Source organism: Hevea brasiliensis, unplaced genomic scaffold (assembly GCF_030052815.1).
Source record: "Hevea brasiliensis isolate MT/VB/25A 57/8 unplaced genomic scaffold, ASM3005281v1 Scaf2, whole genome shotgun sequence".
In the NCBI taxonomy this organism is placed as follows: Eukaryota; Viridiplantae; Streptophyta; class Magnoliopsida; order Malpighiales; family Euphorbiaceae; genus Hevea; species Hevea brasiliensis.
In genome coordinates this window covers 4,341,393-4,360,570 of record NW_026614695.1, presented here as the reverse complement: position 1 = coordinate 4,360,570, position 19,178 = coordinate 4,341,393, and positions in this window count along the sequence as shown.

Sequence of the window (19,178 nt, the reverse complement as noted above, 5' to 3'; positions counted from 1 at the left end):
CAGCTGTAGTAGTTCTGCATCGACAGTTCCTCAGCTGATGCTCTGTTGACCCACACCTCAAGCAGGCACCAGTCACTCTCCAACACTCCCGTTTATGCCATTTCTGACAGTGTGGACACGCAGAAGATGCTGGGGCTGGTCCCCTGAACCCCATCCCTGGAGAGCTGCCCATTGATGGTGTGGACTGACCTCTCCTAGGGGTGAATCGTGGCCCAGGCCCCGAGACCACTCGACCACGTGGCTGACCCAACTCGTGCGGGAGGACCCTTAAACTTCTTCCCTGATGCAGGAGCTGAACTCGACTGACCCGGTCCCCTCTTCTGCTGTCTCTCTCTTCTAGTCCACTCACTAATTCTTACTTTTTCAACCTTTATTGCTGCTTCCACTAACTTGGTAAATTCTGTGATTCCCAAGGCAGTGAGCTGGATCTTGATGTTATCATTTAGTCCCTCTTCAAATCTCTTGCACCTTTCAGCTTCATTAGGGACTATCTCCCTTCCATAACGGCTTAATCTTATGAATTCCTTCTCATATTCAGCCACCGACAACCTGTCTCGCCTCGAGTTAATGAATTCCCTTCTTCTCTCTTCCAAATATACAGTACCCACATACTTCTTCTTGAATTCAGAGTGAAAGAAATCCCAAGTTGCAGTTTCTGGCTGCACTTCACTGGACACAGTGTCCCACCATTCATAGGCATCGTCTTGTAGCAAGGATACAACAGCTTCTAAGTTCTGCTCTGGGGTGCAGTGAAGTTGTTTTAAGACTCTGCCTGTTCTATTCAACCAATTCTCGGCTGCCACCGAGTCATCTTCTCTCTTGCCATAGAAGTCCACAGCTCCAAACTTCCTTAGCCTTCCAGTGTGATTTACTGTGGAGCCGGTGGTGGTGGTGGTGGTGCTGGCATTACCCGGCCATTTGTCTAAAGAAGTCGGCCATTTGTTGAAACATGGCTCGTGGAGGCCGAGGTGCTCGCTTGAGCTGGTGGAGCAGATTCTCTCATGCCCCCAGTCTCAGCTGCTGCAGGTGGAGCATGACTCTCCACTTCCTCCTCAACGGCTCTCTGAGATGAAGGATCCATATCCTATTCAAAATAAGAAAGATAAACAGATCTGCGTTAGTGTCACCTCGACTCTTACAAATGCAATGCATGGTATGGACTCAATATAGGCCCAGAAACGCCTAAACCAAGCTCTGATACCACTAAATGTGACACCCCTTACTCGTGTACAGTATACCCGAATAAGTAATGCCACACGGTGTACTGGCACACTCTAATATACCTTACTTAATTTGTGTCATGCTTTTGAAATTAATTTATGAAATATGATTTATTTTAACCATTTATCAAAAGTATTATTCATTTGAGGTTCCGAAGATTTTAAAGGAAATCCGGCGGAGTACCGGCTAACAATGGAGAAAACAGTTCTTCGGAACCTGTTAAAAACACTTCCAATATACAATTTCATTCATTCTCAACTCCAATATCATCACAAAACTCAATATCAAGATCTCAACAATTTTTCAATTTCAGGTCTCAACAACCTTTTCATTGCTCAAAACATCCCTTTCTCAGGGTTCTCATATATAAACAACCATTAAATACTCAAATTAATACCATACATGACCATAAATCTTTATTATTTACAATAAGCTCAAAATACATTACATAAATCCCAAATACATATGAGAAATAAAAATTTAATTACAAAATGACAAAATGACATCTAGTGTCCTACCAATGCACTGCAGGTGACGAGGTGACACGGACACTGAGCAGAACTGTCGGATGGACTCACCCAGTCTGTGGTCTACTGGGCTCACGATCGGGATCTCCAGTACCTACGCGTGGCAAAAGCAACGCGCTAAGCAATAATGCTTAGTGGTGCAATAATATAATAGAAGAAAATAGCAAGAAAATGAATGTGTATAGAATGTGTATGCTGCTGTCCTAGGGCAGTTTATACCTTGACTTTGCCCTATCATTTTTCAGTCCATTTAATAGTTAACTTACCTAAAATGGTCACTAATTGACCATTAAAATGTTCTCTAATAATTTCCTAAGCTAAGTCACAATTTCACCTTTCCAAACCCTAATGTCCAAACCAATTACTCATAAACCTTGATTAACATACTTAGTTCAATCTCCATGCATATTAATACCTTAACCATGATTTCCAACCACTCTAAGTTTATTAAACAATCAAACTCAATCTCCCATAGGGCTGCCGAAATTTGAAGGTACCCTTAACACATGTAATTTACTTCAATTTCTTAAAATCTCTTAGCTCAAAATGATGTTTTAACTAAAATTAAAAGAGTGAGAACAAAAGTGTAGCACTAACCTCAACTTTAAGAGTTTCCAAGCTTACCAACTTTGATTTCTCTTTTCCCTTTTGCTCCCAAACACCTTAGGAAACTTCTAGAATAAATTTTTGTGTTGAGAACTTGAGAAAATATGGTGGGAATTTTTAGGGCTTCATGAGCTTGCTAAGCTCATCAATGGAGGATGGCTAGGGGAGGAGTTTCAGCCAATATGAAGAAAAAGGAAGATGAGTTGATTTTTAGTTTATTTTTGTCCCTTTTATCTCTTATAATTTGACTTTTCAAATTTAAAGTGGTAGGAAACTTTTTAATTAGGTCATCCTATGTCATAAATCCCATTAATTTCTATTTTCTTTTCTTCTTTTCCTTTCTTCATTCTTTAACTCATTTCTAATTAAATTTTTACCAATATTTATTTATATTTTAAGTCATATGATTTATTTACTTAACTGGACAAGTCGGCCAAAAATCGTCTCTGAAGGCGAAATGACCAAAATGCCCTCCGTTTGGCTTAACGGGTTAAAATCATTGCATCTGATTGAAAATTTTTCTAGGTATTTTCTTGGCATTCTAATGCCATGAGAACCTCAAGAACCCTTCTTCTGGAGTCCCAAAAATTATTTTATAATTTTTCCCCGTGTCTAGGGCTCCTCGTTGCGAGAATCGCAACTTCCTCCTGCTACCCATCGCTGGGCACCTACTGCTTTTGCTTGGTTGTAATTTATTTCTAAAATTTTTACTAAGCGTTTCTTATTAATATTTGAGTTAATTATGGTTCCTGACTTTAGTTTAAATATTTTTCCAGACGTTCTAGCTGTCCGGACCGACACCGGTCACCGGAACAGTAGGATGTACGGAGTGGTTATCGGGAGGGTGTTACAGAGGATGTATGTAATCTGCCCAAAGTGATTTTAAAGTGAAGTGGTATATGGTTTTGGTAATGTACCAAAACAGAATTGGTAAGGGAAGTGGACATATAGTAAGGTGAATGTGTCATTGATGTCTGTTTAAGCAAGGTAATTAAGGGCAGCATGCATTTTAACCTATAGCTTTAAATGTGTAACTTCAATTGGTATGAGACCCATTGGAGGTGAAACTAGGCACAAAATGTGCCAACTTTCATTGAGAAAGCATACCAAAATTCTGCTTGCAAGGTGACATGAAAAATGACCAATTCGGATTAAGTGCAATTGAAACCTGAAAACTGACCATTTGGGCAGTAGTTAGTGTTTAGGCCATAACTCACTCAAAACAGGTCCAATTGACCTGAAATTTAACCGTGAATAGTTAAGACCCATATCTACAAGTCTTATGAAGACACCAAAGCCCAGAAATGACCATAAGAAAGTCAAACAGCTTGCACAAGTTCGGGTCCAAAAACTGGCCGAACCAAAGTTGACCAAAATTGACCTAAAGTGACCAAATTTGATGCCATTTGACCAGCAATAGTAAAATGACCATAACTTGGACTACATAACTCGGATTGACCTGAAATTTTGCCCCGCGTGCAATAAGACATAGATCTACAAGTTTGTAGTTTTGACCAAAACCCGAAAACCAAAAGAACTAGGTCGTCCGACTAGGTCAAACTAGTATCCCAGAATTCAGCAAGTTGCAATAAAATGCACTAAACAAGGAAATGAAATTGGTAACGTGTACCAACCCTAAAACACTATCGAATGTGACATATTAATGACACTAAAACCTAATTTACCTAGAACGCATCGAGGGTCGGTATATTAGGTGATTAAGCAAATAATAGCTTTCAGTGAATTATTTGTCAAACATTATCGATAGAGATGCTTTAATTTAAGATCTTGAAACACTTCAAATTATGTTTCTCAGTTAGTAAAGACTCAGGGAAAGGGAAGGAAACACTGAGTCCAGACCAGGAGACAGTCATCAGAGGTTTGTGCACAACTAGTTTTCAACTGATTTTACTCTAAATAATATTTCATATGATTAATTGTATGTTATTGTTTTAAATTGTGTTTGTGCACAACTAGTTTTTAACTGATTTTATTTTGAATAATATTTCATATGATTAATTGTATGTTATTGTTTTAAATTGTGTTTGTGCACAACTAGTTTTCAACTGATTTTATTTTGAATAATATTTCATATGATTAATTGTATGTTATTGTTTTAAATTGTGTTTGTGCACAACATTTATTGCTTTTGAATTTTTCAATTGAAATAAATTATGACTATTTGTATATTATTATTCTCAATTATGGAAATGTGTTTGAATGGATACTTATTGCTTGAAAAGCATTGTAAATGGTTTGAAACTGTGGAAAAATTGATTTAGTGTAATTTGTGAAAGTTGAAGTTAATTATGAATTGTGTTGCCAACTTGTGAATGAAATTATGACTTTGGAAGTTTTGAGATAAAATGTGTTTAGTGTTATCAGAGCAAAGTAGGGACGGCGATACGTAACGCCTACGATTCTTGGGAACTCTCACGAGTGAACTCAGGAGCTTGCAGGGATGGCGATACGTAACGCCTGCAAGTGCTCTGATAGGTACCACCCAAGGGCTTGCAGGGACGGCGATACGTAACGCCTGCAGGTGCTTTGGTAAGTACCCTTAAATGCTAGCATTGATCGGAAAATTGTGTCATGGTCTAAGTTGTGTATGAATTGGCAACACTGTGTTTTTAAATTATTTGACTAAATTGTGTTATTATGAGCTTTAATAATTTGTGAAATGGAGTTTAAATTCTTATTGACATTCACTGTCTTCTGAACTTAACTATGTTTTGATTACTGAGATTTATTGTGATATTGTGTTAAATTCCTTATGACATTCATTGTCTTGAATTTAACTATGGTTTTAAGTATCCACTACTTACATGACTTATGAATTGTGATTTAAATTGTATTTGATTAATGTTGTGCACCACTGAGACATTGTCTCAGCGATAGCTTTTTATTGCTATCGCAGGTAGACAGACAGATAGGGCAGCAGACTAGGCTGCTATTACCTTCAACGAGAGATTTTCGGGTATAACGAGTATACCACATTTTGTATTTTATGTGGTAATGTATGATCACTGTATGTACATATTGTTTTGGTTTTGAGCAGTTGTAAATTAAAATTGTACATTGACATTGTGAAGTAAATTATAAGTTATTTTGGCTTGTAAAAATTGTATTATATTTCTTTTATCTCAGTCTTTGAAAAATCACTGCAGATTTGAGTTGAGAAATATGTTGTGTTGAGAAAAATGTTGGATTTGAGATTTGGAAAATATATTGAAGTGCTTTTTACAGGTTTTCTGAAGAACTGTTTTATCCAAATTACAGATGACACTCTGCCAAAATTTTTACAGAAATTCCAAATAAGTCAAATGTGTCAGTTCTATCACTTCAGTTAAAAAAAAAGTTTTTAACACCTGTAAATAGTGCTCACCACTATAAAAGAAGTAAGAAAAGTTTTTAAAATCCCTTGTAGTGTATTTAATGAGTTATCAGTAGACGGAGTTGGTAATTCATTAGGTATACTACGGGATCATGTTATGCCTTACAGAGGGGTAGGGTGTGACATTATACCTTGGAAAAATTCTGCACTCAAGAGGTTAGTGCCATATCTCTCTCTCCCTCCTATTATTTCATGCTAAGACATCAAATTCAACTAAGAATTTTGGAAAAAGAAAGCAAAATATGCATGCTATAGCCACACTAAATTTTAGCAGCCCTAAGGTACTGTAGGGTTTCCATGATTCAAGTGAATTATAATTGTGTATTGATGTCATCGAGCATGGTTTTGATGATTAGAACACTTGAATGTTTGTTGTTTGAGCAAATTGAAATTGTGGAGTTAAGGTTTGGGGAAAACCTAGGGTTTGCTCATGTGTTGGTGAATGGAAGTCCTAATGGTCAAATTAGTGACCATTTGGCTATGTATGATGAGAAAATGAAGTGAATTATGGCTTTAGAATTGAGGTTGGGTGTGCTGCCTTGAGTGACCTGTAGGGCTGGATGTGAGTCCAGCAAGTTTGGGCAGTTATAACTTGAGTTATGTAGGTTCAATTAGTGTAAAGATAATTGGAAATGAAATTAGACACATAATGGCACAACTTTGATGAAGGAACCCTATCCAGAAAACAAGCTTACAATGCCCTAAAAATTAACCAAATCCGGGTAACATACATTCTGCCTGGGCAAAATGACCAAATGAACAGTGTTCATTAATTTGTCATAACTCACTGTAGAAATGTCCAATTGACCTGAAATTTAAATCAATGGAAAGCTTAGACAATTTAGAACAACTTTTATGAATAAAACAAACTTAAATTTTGAACCTAACCAATTGAAATTTCTAGCCCAATTTAGGACACTAAATCTGGCAGAACCAAATTCTGTCCAGAATTTCTAGACAAGACCAATCTGGCCAGTTATAGTTTTTATACCATAACTTGAGCTACAAAACTCTAAATGGAGTGATTTAAAAAGAGAATTAAAGAAGACACATAAAGGAATAACTTTCATGAAGAAAGTTTTATCAAAATTCTACTGTAACAATGACCAATAGAATAGTAAACTTAAGACATGAAATCTAAAATTTTTGAATAATATAAAATAAGCTTTGAAATGGTATTGACAATCAATACCAACAAATCTAAAACCCAAAATGTGGTATAACTATGTATCTATAATTTGTATACATATTATGTATGAAAAAGTTAACAAATTGAGTGAATAGTAATGTGTGAATAGTAATCCCAAAAACATAAGGAATAATAAAAGAAATTAAAGAAGCCATTATGATTGATAATATATAATATGATTAGTGAATTGTATTTTTGAATTTGAGTGACTCTAAAACATAGAAGAATGTTTTAAGTACAATGGTGCATGAGAACCATTAATGAGAATTATGATCATATAAATTATCAAATGAATATATAAATTATGGAATTTGTCATAAAATAATGAAGTCATAAAACACAATGTATTAACATTTAATGGTACTATGTGCCCATTTATTGTCTAGACACGTGTGTCAGATTAGATAGATTAGCATGCCAATAGGGTATTGTTTTAGCAATACTGCGAAAGGCTTTATGCCTGTATTCATGGCTTTATGCCTGCACTCATGGCTTTATGCCCGCACTCATGGCTTTTATGCCCGATTATTTGTTTTCATGGCTTTTTAGCCATACTGACTGCATACGTGGTTGACGTTCCGCGTCTCATGGTATGACGGCCTGAGGCACCACGGTGTCTAGTGCTAACGACCCGTTATCCAGTTTAGTCTGCCTGTCATAGGTTACCTGGGCAGTGTAAATTATTGAAATTATTTATGCATATTAGCAAATAAAAACATTAGAAAGTATTAAATAAAATGTGAAAAAGAGATTAGCAATAGAAACATAACAAAAATATAATTTGCAGAATCATATAGAGACCTCAAATATAATACTCCTAGAATAAAATGTATATTAAATATTATTACTGTAAGGCTTAACTCGGTACTACCAAAGAGGAACGAATTAGCATATAAGATAGTTAATACTAGAAATGTCATTTTAAATCAAATTGATACTTGAATATTTAGAATGCTTGATTCTTTCTTTATTTGTATATATTATTTCTTATTATATTATTGCACCACTAAGCAGCAATGCTTAGCGCAATGGATTGTTTCCTTCACGCAGGTACTGAAGATAAAGCCTAGTGGATATGAGACTGGGATCATGGAGTTCGGATTTGCAGAAGTGTCAGAAGTGTATAAGGTTATCTCCTCCTTAGCAATGCATGTAGATAGGGCTCACAAAAGTTATTTTATGTATTTATAATTAGTTATTATATTGAAATATAAATTATGGAATTGTAATTAATTTGTATATTATGAAAATTGTAAATTATGTAATTAATGGAAATTTGAAAATTTTTGATATGTGAAATGAGCATGAATGAATATGTATGGTAATGAATAAGAATCGAAATGTATGGACACTATCAGAAATGATGAGCATGGATGAGATCTTTATTTGATAATATTATTGAAAATTTCAAACAGGTGAATGGTGAATCACGTTAATATTTAATAAAATAGAGGAAACTCCGCTGGTTTCTCCGTAGAAAAATAATTGATATTAAAATATAACAAGATCAAATTATTAAAGGAATAAAGTAAGATAAGATAGGGTGCTCCGACATCGAATGTAGCATGCCTTGCTCGGCTACACTATAGTCAGGTGAGGGGTGTTACAGGAACAGTAAATTACACATAGCTATGCATATAGGGGCGTTACAAATTACACATTAGCCCCATTACAACCTGATGAAAGACCTTTTGATCTTTTGAAAAGTGTATGCTACATTAGTGGAGATAGAGAATTGAGATATGCCCATGGGGTTAGAGATATGCTCCTCTATCTTATATATAATCATTCATGAAAGAGGCATTTTAAGTTAGTGATTGTTTCTTGAATCTATCTAAGTGAGACAAACTTTTTGTGACTTATTAATGATCTTGCAATTAAAATGATTGGTTTAAACTTCATGAAGGAGGTGGATTTTTAACAAATAATCATTGATTCTTTTTATGCCTTGAAGGAAGAGAATTGGAATGTGATTGTCAAGAGTTTAATTGAATGTAAACTGAGTTTTTTGTTGTAATTCTAGGAAAATAAGAACACTAATGAGGTTTTAAGCTTCAATTTACTTAAGGACAAGCAAATATTTAAGTTTGGGGTTATTTGATGCACTAGTATAATATAGGTATTCTAAGGTACTTTTTGTTGCATTTCATTAGCATTTTATTAGTTAATTGCATGATTTTAAGTTAGTTTCATTATATTTTAGGATTTTGAGTTGATCTAGCTTAATTTCTTGATTTTTGTATTTTATCACGTAATTTAATGCAATGCTAAGGCCTAGAGCATAATTGGACAAGTTGGGAAGTCAAAAAGCATAAGTCAAGTGCAAGGAAGATTACACAGGTCGTGGATTGGGAAGACTTGCCCTGTGTAACCAGTTGCCAGGAAAGTGCTAGGAGAAGACAATTACAAAGGCCGTGTAAGGGAACCCGTGTAATGGTTCCTGCCCTGTGTAACCTAATATTCCATCATTTTATGAATTGCTTCATGCTTCCAAAGTGTTACATGGGCCATGCACTTTTCCCCAACATAAATATTCGACTGCAACTCTGTTTTGCATGACTCAGAAAGACTTCTAAGGCCTTCAGAACTCTAAATTGAGGGTTTTTATACTAGATATAAATACAAGAATTCAAGAACAAGCCAGGGATCACATCTTATACATTCAAACTTAGGTTTTAGCAATTTGGAGAGATTTGCACTGAAGCTCTTGGGAGAGATTCACAACTGAAGTTTCAAAAGTTCAAAACTGTAGGATTTTCTATCTAGATTCCTTTGTTCTATTTCTTCATATGTTTTCATATAGTAACGCCTTTGCTCCAACCACTAGAGGAATTGTCCGCTTTGGCCCACCCATAGGTGGAATGGAGAACTTCCTAGGAGGTCACCCATCCTAGGATTTCTCTCAAACGAGTATGCTTAACCCCAGAGTTCTTCCAACTCTCTAGGCTATTCCACCAAAAGGCGCCTCTAGTGATTAGTTTCCCCCATTTCAATGTATGATTCGATTCATTCCTGTGTCCCGCATTCCACTACTTTAGGTAGCCTCGCCATCCTAAAAGCCTACCAGGAGTTTACTCTCTCAAGCCACTCCCTGCCCTCATTGAACTGCTTTTCAAGGTCGGGTCTTCACAGGCCCACCAGCTTCCACTTGGTTCGTCCTCGAACCACACATCTACAAGAGGGGGTTCGGCTCTAATACCATCTGTAATGCCCTTGTTGCAACCACTAGAGGAATTGTCTGCTTTGGCCCACCCCATTTTGAGCCTTACAGTTTTTTTCCCATAGGTAGAATGGAGAACTTCCCAAGAGATCACCCATCCTATGATTTCTCTCAAGCAAGCACGCTTAACCCCAGAGTTCTTTCAACTTTCTAGGCCATTCCACCAAAAGGCACCTCTAGTGATTAGTTTCCTCCATTTCAATGTATGATTCAATTCATTCTTGTGCCTCGCATTCCACTACCCTAGGTAGCCTCGCCATCCTAGAAGCCTGTCGAGAGTTTACTCTCTCAAGCAACTCCCCGTCCTCATCAGACTGCTTTCCTGGGTCGGGTCATCATATTGCCACTAGCTTCCGTCTGGTTCATCCTCGAACCACACATCTACTAGAGGGGGTTCTGCTCTGATACCATTTATAATGCCCCTGCTCCAACCACTAGAGGACTTGCCTGCTTTGGCCCACTCTATCCTGAGCCTCATGATTTTGTCCCATCCATAGGTGGAATGGAGAATGTAACACCCTCACTTTAGCTAGTCCGTGCATTCGACTGTTCCGATGACCAATGTCTATCTGGACAACTAGAATGACTAGAACTATATTTATACCAGAGTGAGGAGTCATCAATAGACTAAATAATAGTAAGGAAAAATTTAGAAAAATTTTAGAAATGAAATACAATAAAGTTAAATGAGTCGGTACCCCGGTGATGGGTGACCCTAATGGGATGTTGCTGTAAAAACAGCTAGTAGCCCTAAACCCAAGGAAAAATCCATGAAATAATTTTTGGGACTCCAGAGAGAGTCATTGAGGTTTTGATGGCATTAGAATGCCAAGAAAATGCTTAGAAAAATTTTTAGATCGGTATAGATAATTTTAGTCTGTTAAATAAAACGAAGGGCATTTTGGTCATTTCACCTTCAAAGAAAATTTTTCACTGACTTGTCCAATCAGGTGGGTGAATTATATAACATAAAATATGAATTTATATTAGTGAGAAAATAATTAAAAATAAGTAGAGAAGAAAAGAAAAGAAAATGAGATAAAATGAAAATTATGACCTCATTATGATGTCATTAAAAAGCTCCCACCAATCACATTTAAACAAGCCCTCCTAAAACAAGTAAAAAGAGATAATTGAGACAAAAATAAAAAGAATTGCAGCTTCATCTTCTTAACCAGCCGGCACACCTTTCTCTCAACCTCCATGAGTGTTGTTTCATCTCTCTCTTCCATTCCCATGAATTCTCACCACTAAACCCTACACTCCCTTCATTTAAATTTGTTTACACCTCTTGGGGAAGTGTTTGGCTGCTAAGAATTGAAGAGAAAGTGAAGTTTAAGCTTGGAAAAATTCTGCTAAAAAAGGTTAGTGCTACTACTCTTTAATTTCTCTTTAGATTTCATGTTGGAAGCATGAATTGACTTAGAATTTAAAAGAATTGAAAGAAAATATCCATGTATGAGCCACTTCCATTTTTGGCAGCTATGAATTAGGAAACTGTTTGATGAGTTTTGATGCAATTACAGATGTTTATGGGTGGCTTTGATGGTGATTATGAGACTTTGAGCATAAATTGATGTGTGTGAAGTAGGATTTGAATATTTGAGAATTAGGATTTAAGACATGAAGTTAGGGTTTTGTTCATGTGTTGGTGAATAGAAATCCTAATGGTCAATTAGTGACCATTTGGTTGTGTTTGATGAGGAATTGAAGTGAATTATGGCTTTGGATTTGAGGTTGGGTATGCTGCCTCATAGGACCTACAGGGCTGGATATAAGTCTAGCAAGTTTGGGTAGCTGTAACTTGAGTGGTGTAGGTTCAATTGGTGCAAGGCCAATTAGACATGCAACTAGACACATAATGGCACAACTTTGATGAAGAAACCTTGCCTAGAAAACAAACTTAGAATACCCTAAAAATTGACCAAATCCGAGTAACCAATTCTGGACCTGTTAAAAGTGACCAAATGAATAGTGTTTGTTCATTTGGCCGTAACTCAGTGTAGAAACATCCAACTGACCTGAATTTTATATCAATGGAAGGCTTAGACAATTTAGAACAACTTTCATGAAGAACATACCTCCAAATTTTGACCAGAACATACTGCCAGATTTGGTTTCTGCCCAGAAATTCTGGGTAGATACCAATCCGGCCAGCCTTATTGAAATTTGTATAACTTGAGTTAGAAAACTCCAAATGGAGTGATTCAAAAAGGGAATTAAAGAAGACACATAAAGGAACAACTTTGTTGAAGAAAAGTTTGCCAAATTCTCACTGTAGAATTGCCTAATAGAACAGTAAACTCTAGCACCCAAAATTGAAATTTTGGATTTTTTTCATATTGGTTTGAAGTATTGATTGGCAACCAATGCCAACACTTTTGTGAACCAAAATGTGATAATTTTATGTGGTTAGAACCTATGTAACTATTATGAATTAAACAGTCAACCTTTGAAGGGAAATGGTCAAGTGAATAGTAACCTAAATAATATTAATGCAAAGAACTAAAACTTAAATTGCAAATGATAAGTTATATAAATAGTGTAATGAATAAATGGATCATGTTAATGTATGAACGAGACATTTGTTCTCATTATTGTAGAAAGGAAAAGTACTTTGAGTACAATGGTATAGAAGGATAATTGATGTGAATTGTGATCATATGAATGATCAAATGAATATATAAATTATAATGAATGCATAAATTACGTAGAATTGTATTTTAGAAATTTATACTTCTGTTAGGAATAGAATTGAAATATTATAAATTATTATTGAAGCTAATAATGAAATAATAAAATAATAAAACATAATAACACTTAATGGTACCTATGTGCCCATGTATTGCCTAGATACGTGTGTCAGATTGGATAGATTGGTATGCCAATAGGGTATTGTTTTAGCAGTTCTGCGTAAGGCTTTATGCCTGTATTCATGGCTTTATGCCCGCACTCATAGCTTTTATGTCCGATTATATGTTATCATGGCTTTTAGCCATACTGATATGTTATCATGCTTTTTAGCCATTCTGACAGCATACGTGGTTGACGTTCTGCATTTCATGTCCCATGGTATGACAGCCCAAGTCACCGCAGTGTCCACTACCAACGACCCATTATCTAGTTTAGTCAGCCTGTCAAAGGTTACTTGGGCAGTGAAATTGATTGAAATGAGTTAAGAATAATAGCAACTGAAAATATTAGCGATTAAACAAAAGAGTAAGAATATTTAAAATAAATTAGATTAGCTATTTAATAGAAAGAATTGAAATAAATTAGAACAATATTGAAATTTAATTATTATGAAATAATCTGGATAACCTAGAAAGAATTGAATGAAAAAGATTTGCAAAAGAGATATAAGTATATTACTACTGTGAATTTAGGAATAAATTGCTTCTTAAGAGGAATAAATTAGAACAAAAGATAGTTGATACTAGAAATATTATATTAAATTAGATTAAATTCCAAAGTATCCAAAGTATAATCCATTTATTTCTTTATTTGTATATCATTTTCTTATTATATTATTGCACTACTAAGCAGCAATGCTTAGCGTGATGGATTATTTCCTTCATGTAGGTACTAAAGTTAAAATCCAGTGGGCAATTGATTGGGATTTTTTGAGTCCAGATTTGCGGAAGTGTCTGAAGTATTCAAGGTTATCACCTCCTCAGCAATGCATGTAGATAGGGCTCACATTTTCCATATTATGTAATTTTTGCATTATAATTATTTATTATGTTGTAATGAAAATTAGGAAATTGTATGTAATATGCACCTGATGTAAAATATGAATTTATGCAATTAGTTTGCAAATTATGTAAACTAATGAAATTGAGAATTTTGATATATGTAATTAGCATGAATGAATTTGTACAAATGAGTATGGATTTGAATCACATAATGATTTTTGAAATGATGATATGAGTATGGATGAATTATTGTATGGAAAATATTGTTGAGATTTTTAAATAGGTGAATAGTGAAATGCACCAAACGGTAATAGAAACAGGGGAAACTCCGCTGGGTTCTCCTTAGAAAAATAATTGATATTAAAATATAACGAGAAAAAATTGTTAAAAGAATAAAGTAAGATAAGATAGGGTGCTCCGACACCGAGTGTGACATGTATTGCTCGGCTACATAATGGACGGGTAAAGGGTGTTACATTTATTGGTATTAGAGCACGGTTTAGGCATTCCTAGGCATCGATAGATAGAATACGATTGTGTGCATAACATGCATTGCATTCATATGAGTCGAGGTGACACTAATGCAAATCTATTTTCTCTGGTAAGGTGAAGAAATAAGGAGATAGCAGCTCCTCGACTATTCACACCGGGTAAATTTCAAGGACGAAATTTTTGTTAGAGGGGAAGAATTGTAACACCCTCACTTTAGCTAGTCCGTGCATTCAACTGTTCCGGTGATCAATGTCTGTCCGGACAGCTAAAATGACTGGAACTATATTTAGACTAGAGTGAAGAGTCATCAATAGACTAAATAATGGTAAGGAAAAATTTAGAAAAATTTTAGAAATGAAATACAATAAAGTTAAATGAGCCAATGCCCCGGTAATAGGTGACCCTAATGAGAAGTTGCTGTAAAAACAGCTAGTAGCCCTAAACCCGAGGGAAATTCCATGAAATAATTTTTGGAGCTCTAGAGAAGAGTCATTAAGGTTTCGATGGCATTAGAATACCAAGAAAATGCTCAGAAAAATTTTTAAATTGGTACAGACAATTTTAGTCTGTTAAGCAAAACGAAGTGCATTTGGGTCATTTTGCCTTCAGAGACGATTTTTGACCGACTTGTCCATTTAAGTGGGTGAATTATATGACATAAAATATGAATTAATATTGGTCAAAAAATAATTAAAAATGAGTAGAGAAGAAAAGAAAAGAAAAGAAAATGAGATAAAATGCAAATTATGACCTCATTATGATGTCATTAAAATGCTCCCACCAATCACATTTAAACAAGCCCTCCTAAAACAAGTAAAAAGAGATAATTGAGACAAAAATAAAAGGAATTTCAGCTTCATCTTCTTAACCAGCTTGCATACCTTTCTCTCAACCTCCATGAATGTTGTTTCATCTCTCTCTTCCATTCCCATGAATTCCCACCACTAAACCCTACACTTCCTTCATTAAAACTTGTTTACACCTCTTGGGGAAGTGTTTGGCTGTCAAAAATTGAAGAGAAAGTGAAGTTTAAGCGTGGGAAAATTCTGCTCAAAAAGTTTAGTGCTACTACTAGTTAATTTCTCTTTAGATTTCATGTTGGAAGCACGAATTAACTTAGAATTTGAAAGAATTGAAAGAAAATATCCATGTATGAGCCACTTCCATTTTTGGCAGCCATGAATTAGGAAAGTGTTTGATGAGTTTTAATGCAATTAAAGATGTTTATGGGTGGCTTTGATGGTGATTATGAGACTTTGAACATAAATTGATGTGTGTGAAGTAGGATTTAAATATTTTAGAATTATGGTTTGAGGCATGAAGTTAGGGTTTTGCTCATGTGTTGGTGAATGGAAGTCCTAATGGTCAATTAGTGACCATTTGGTTGTGTTTGATGAGGAATTGAAGTGAATTATGGCTTTGGATTAGAGGTTGGGTATGCTACCTCATAGGACCTGCAAGGCTGAATATGAGTCCAGCAAGTTTGGGCAGCTGTAACTTGAGTGGTGTAGGTTCAATTGGTGCAAGGTTAATTAGACATGAAACTAGACACATAATGGCACAACTTTGATGAAGAAACCTTGCCCAAAAAACAAACTTAGAATACCCTAAAAATTGACCAAATCTGGGTAACTAATTCTGGACCTGGTAAAAGTGACCAAATGAATAGTGTTTATTCATTTGGCCTTAACTCAGAGTGGAAATGTCCAATTGACCTGAATTTTATATCAATGGAAAGCTTTGACAATTTAGAACAACTTTCATGAAGAATACAACTCCAAATTTTGACCAGAACTTAATGAAATTGTCCATCAAAATCAGGACACCAAAACTGCCAGATTTGGTTTCTGCCTAGGAATTCTGGGTAGATACCAATCCGGCCAGCTTTATTGAAATTTGTATAACTTGAGCTAGAAAACTCCAAATGGAGTAATTCAAAGAGGGAATTAAAGAAGACACATAAAGGAACAACTTTGATGAAGAAAAGTTTGCCAAATTCTCATTATAGAATTGCCTAATGGAATAGTAAACTCTAGCACCCAAAACTGAAATTTTTGATTTATTTCATATTGGTTTAAAGTATTGATTGGCAACCAATGCCAACACTTTTGTGAACCAAAATGTGGTAGCTTCATGTGGTTAGAACCCATGTAACTATTATGAATTAAAAAGTCAACCTTTGAAGGGAAATGGTCAAGTGAATAATAACCTCAGTAATATTAATGTAAAGGACTAAAACTTAAATTGCAAATAATAAGTTATATAAATAGTGTAATGAATAAATGGATTATGTTAATGTATGAATGAGACATTAGTTCTTATTATTGTAGAAAGGAAAAGTACTTTGAGTACAATGGTATAAAAGGATAATTGATGTGAATTGTGATCATATGAATGATAAAATAAATATATAAATTATAATGAATGCATAAATTATGTAGAATTGTATTTTAGAAATTTATACTTCTGTTAGGAATAGAATTGAAATATTATAAATTATTATTGGAGCTTATAATGAAATAATGAAATAATAAAACATAGTAACACTTAATGGTACCTATGTGCCCATGTATTGCCTAGACACGTGTGTCAGATTGGATAGTTTGGCATGCAAATAGGATATTGTTTTAGTAGTACTGCGCAAGGCTTTATGCATGTATTCATGGCTTTATGCCTGCACTCATGGCTTTTATGTCTGATTATATATTATCATGGCTTTTAAGCATACTGATATGTTATCATGGCTTTTTAGCCACTCTAATTGCATACGTGGTTGACGTTTCGCATTTCACGTCCCATGGTATGGCAGCCCGAGGTACCGCGGTGTCCAGTGCCAACGACCCGTTATCCAGTTTAGTCAACCTATCATAGGTTGCTTGGACAGTGAAATTTATTGAAATGAGTTAAGAATAATAGCAACTGAAAATATTAGCAATTAAATAAAAGAGTAAGAATATTTAAAATAAATTAGATTAGTTATTTAGTAGAAAGAATTAAAATAAATTGGAATGATATTAAAATTTAATTATTATGAAATAATCTGCGATAACCTAGAAAGTTGATAAGTGCAAAATTTATTAATTTTACTCCCATCACATTTAGAATTTCTAGTGTATTTTTATGTATAATTTAGTTGACTAAAGCATATTTATCATTTAGGCATATTTTTAGATAGTTGTGGAATAATTGTGTTAAATGGAGAAATTTTCTGCATTTGACCTTTACTGTATTTTTCAGGTGTTTCTAAAGTTGTGGGTCTCCAAATTGATTGCTGATTAATCCATTGAAAAGCTAAGATAGAGCACTTCAAATGATAAAAAGGGACCAAAGCCCAAATCAGTTTCCAAGGTTGACAAAATGAGCTGTGGATCTATTGCAAAAGCCCAGACTTGATGTGTCATGACCAGTTTCAGTATTTATTTTGTATCTAGAGTTTCAGATGTCCAAATGAAGCAAGCCCAAGCCCAATTGAACCTTAAGATCCACCTATACAACTTCTATGAAGGGCTGGAAGCAAGATATGGCCATTTTAATTGTCAAAAATGGCAATGAAGTCGTCACTATGGGCTGGACCGTCTGTTTGAACCAGTCCTAGTTTTTGGGCCACAACTTGAGCTATAGACCTCGGATTTGGGAAAATAAGTACCCTTTGGAAAGCTAAGAAATAGGGCTACAACTTTCCTGAAGAGGGCAGAGACAGATTTAGAAAGAAAGTCACTAAAAAATGGCATTGATTTTAGAGACGTGAATGCAGGCTGAAAATCTATATTTTGAATTTCAAAACTTTTCCTAGTTTGATTTCTATCTTTGGGATTAGGTTTTTGATTATAAATGCGTCTTTAGGCAACAGTTAAAACACACCATTCAGCAGCCTCTCGATCTCAAAAACACCTTCATTCTCTATTCTTTTTTTTTTTTTATATTTCTTCTTCAATTTTCTGTAAGCCATGAACATGAGTGGCTAAGTTTTTAATTCAGTTCAAGGGATTCAAGTTCTTTTGCTTGATTTGTGAGATCAGGTTCTTAATTTAATTTATGTCTTTTTGAATATCTATTGTTTTCTGATTTCATTGTCTTTGATCTATTGAATGATTTGCTAAAAAGGCATATTAGTTAATTGTTTGATGTGATCAATTGCTAGTTCATCTTCATAAACCGTAATTGTTATGTAAGATTGAACATGAGTAGCAATTAGGTTTTATTGATTATGATCCCAGTTTTCGATAATAACCTAAGGAAACAATAGGGTGAATTAAATAATTTATGCTTCATAAATTGTTGTTCAGCTTAACTACTTCCTATTCTTAAAGCAGTTATTAATTTGATGAGGATTGCTTAATACCAATTCAGTTAATAATTAGAGTCAACAAGAGTGCTGGGCTCAAATTGATGAGCATAGGGAAGTCAGGGGTTTACCTTGCTGTTTGGTAAATTTACGTTAAGTATTGAAAAAGAGATATTTGTGTTTCTTTTGTTTATGATCGAATCAATGCATTGGAATGAGAATTACCTTGGACTGAAGTTTGTTTAATTTGAGAGTTTCATATTTAATTTTAGTTCTTAATTTCTGATTTCTGATTTCTTCTTTGGACTGTGAATTACCCCCCCCCCCCCCACCCCCTAACCTTTGTTTCTTTCTTTTTTCATTACACAGGTGCACGAAATTTTAGTAATTCAGTCTTTAGGGTTCAAGCTGGATTTACCATTTGCTGTAGAAAATATTTTATAACTAGTAATTTCAATTAATTTAAATTTTGATGGATTCAACAACCATCAAGAATTTTAGCACCGTTGTCGGAGACTAAAGTTTATCGGATTTCGTGTTTTTAGTGTT